Consider the following 3,447-nt stretch of genomic DNA (forward strand, 5'->3'; position numbering starts at 1 on the left):
GGGGGGGGCGACCTGCGCTTGGAGTGCCCGCAGCCTCTTTGCTACCCAGCTCATCGAACCTGCACTGCCGTGGTGAGACAATTCCGGCTACCCCAGCTTATAGGGGAAAATATAATCCAGCCATTCGGGCAAATCCCTCCCCTCTGCTTCCCTCACGTGGATAAGATGTGTAACTAAGGTGTACCCATATATGTTTAATGTGTTGTAATCACTCCTTTTGAACCTCCTGCCCCAAATTGCTTTGTTTTCCCCACAATAAACCTTGCTGTTGTTAGAAATTTAGTAAGCACTGAGCGAGTTATTCACTCAAAAAAGTCAGGACATAAGTTCCTGTATCCTCTGTGTGAGGCGATACCCACGTGTGGATCTCTCAGCAAATCCTGATAAGTTAATACACTCCAATAAGGAGATATAATAGGTCACGGATCGTGACACATGGGACAACAATGTGCCCTTGTGGCCAAGAAGGCCAGTGGTATCTTGGGGTACATTAAGAGGAGTGCCTCCAGCAGATCGAGGGAGGTTCTCCTCCCCCTCTACTCGGTGTTAGTGAGACCTCACTGGGAGTATTGTGTCCAGTTCTGGGCTCCTCAGTTCAAGAGGGACAGGGAATCTACTGGAGAGAGTCCAACAGAGGCCTATGAGGATGATGAAGGGACTGGAACACCTGCCTTACGAGGAAAGGCTGAGACACCTGGGGCTTTTCAGTCCAGAGATGAGTAGACTGAGGAGGAACCTAATTAATGTCTATAAATACATGAGGGCTGGGCATCAAGAAGGTAGGGACAAGATCTTTTTACTTATGCCCTGTCATAGGACAAGGGGCAATGGATTCAAACTTGAGCACAGGAAGTTCTACCTCAAGATGAGGAAGAACTTCTTTACTGTGAAGGTTACAGAGCACTGGAACAGGCTCCCCAGGGAGTCTGTGGAGTCTCCTTCTCTGGAGACTTTCAGGACCTGTCTGGATGCTTTTCTGAGTGATCTTCCCTAGTTTTTGGTCCTGCTCTGGCACAGGGTTTTTACTCAATGATCTTATGAGGTCCCTTCCATCCCCTAATATTCTGTGATTCTGTGGTTATCTATGTTAAGACTAGTCAAAAAAGCTTAGGAATTCTTAAGGAGTTATGGTGTAGTGCATTAATATTCCCGACTGACATCGGAATCTGTGGTATTATTTTTTATTTATTGGAGCACTGGATAGTGTTGCTTGGAATAAATATTCACTCCTAATAAGCTCCTGTGGGGTTTTGGTTGCCGCCATCAAAAAGGATACACCTGGTAGCTTTTTAGATCCCTTTAAATATATATGTATTTATATATCTGTTGAATTTGTAATAAAATATGCATGTGTGTATGCATATGTATATAGAATTTATTACAGATTCAATCTCAGTGCTAACATACAGCAATTTTCTTTTTTTATGGGTAATGACTGGATTTCCACAAAATAATGAAGTCCATGATGTCATTTTACCACTGCAAGGGGAAAAAAAGAAAGTTCTTCTAAAGAAAAATTAATTAACCTTTTTGAATCATCACTCAGCTGGCCTTCTAGGAATTTTTATTGGTTTTTCTCTGAGTTATTCTAAGGTAAGCCTGAATCTTGAACAAAGCAGCTCAAAATTTCCTTTAGCACATCTGGAATATTTTGCATCACTGAACTGAGTGCCCTTTAATACTGAAGACAATACTCCAGTGTTGTCTAGTGTTGGCTAAAATCACAGTCTTCAGCTGGAACCCATAGTTTCCTCTTATTAAAGTAATTACATAAGAAACTATGTCTTAAAATCAGTTCTTTGACCAACATTTTTTAACACTGAACATTCAGTTCACTCTTAAATGTTTCATCAGACCATCACTTGCTTAACAGCAGAAGCTTATTTGTATTATTCTAAGTTTATAGTAACTTTGTAAAATACTGACTACAGTCTGTAGCATTTGTTATTTTTATGGCTTTATTATATGGGAAGAAGGAAGGTGAAGACACACTAACTTTGAAAAAGGTAGGAACCTGTTGGTGAAAAACAATAGTTCAGCCAAGTACTCTGGAGAAAACTACAGTGCTTTTTAGAATTTTATTACAGGCACCTTTATTTATTATTAAATTGCTAGTGTTTTCAGCTTAACTAATACTTATGGGTATTAGTAAATACCTCAGGGTATTATTAGTAAATATACTTCAGGGTAAACCTTGATGATGAATGCCTGGCTGTCTGATTCAATCTGGCATTTTTCTTTAAAAATGTTCTTTATGTACTAACATTTTGAGGCACAAAGCAGAGGAGGCTGACTGCTTTATTAATGCCCTCCTCAGCTCGTACCTGTCCTGACCCTTGCTAACTAGGCTTTCTTTCTTGAAGCTGATTTATTATTAATATACCAGCTAACAGGGGGCTGTGCCTGATGCTTAAGCCACCTTGTTGCCTCAGAGCACATGACAGCTGGCAAAGTAACCTATGCACTAGAGCTCAAGCAAGTTTGTCCTCACCTACATTTTACAAAGTATACTATTGCATTAAATCATGAGCAGCCACTGTACAGAAGACTTTACAAAGTTTCTTCTGCCAGTGCAGCTGCTTTCAGCAACTCTGAACATAGGCTCTTACCTTACTCCACACACAAGATTTCCTTCATTGTTTTATTTTCACAGGAATTTGCAGAGCCCAAGGTTTGTGTGGAGAACAGCTGGAGGTTATCAAACTGCCTTGCTGGTGTGAAGCAGATCTCTCTCCAAAGGATAAACTGGAGACTACACCACCAGACTACACACAACTGGAGAATACCACTGTCCTGGTTTGAGCCCAGATTAAGCCAATTTTCCTTTTTAGTGATTTTTTTTTTCTTCAGTAAGCTTTCTTTTAACTAGCAACAGTGTGTTCTTCTAAAGCTGATAAGACAGTGGAATGTTTTTCTAACTACCAGGTCTTCAAGGTCGCACCTTCACTCTACTGGTTCAGACACTACGGGGAGATCTGTGACCCCCCCGTAGGAGGCTGAATGAGACAGACAGAAAAACTGGCCAGAGATATTCCATTCCATATATCTACATAAGCTCAGAGGAAGGTCAGAGATCACAGAAGACAGCTTCCTTCCTTCTTCTTCTTCCCTTCTCTTCTGTCCATGCCCAGCGTCCAGGGAGGACTCCGTCCATCCATCACCACTGACCCTTAGGCTCCAGCTCTCCTGACCCTCATCACTCTGTGCTTTCTCCAGCAGCAGCTCCAGAATTTCTCAGGACTGTTCCAGCTCAGGGGAGTGCTGTGGGAGTTGCTGGGGTGGGGGGAGGTGAGAGGCTTTTGCCCATACCTGAATATATCTGTATATAATTGCATATATTTTCTTGTATCATTCATTAGTGTTTCAATTAAAGCTGTGTAGTTTAATTTTCAATCCAGCCAAGTCTCTCTCTTTTTCTCTCTCTCCTTCCCTACCTGGGTGGGAGGG

The sequence above is a fragment of the Chaetura pelagica genome, unplaced genomic scaffold (assembly GCF_000747805.2).
Source record: "Chaetura pelagica isolate M959 unplaced genomic scaffold, ChaPel_1.0 scaffold163, whole genome shotgun sequence".
Classification (NCBI taxonomy): Eukaryota; Metazoa; Chordata; class Aves; order Apodiformes; family Apodidae; genus Chaetura; species Chaetura pelagica.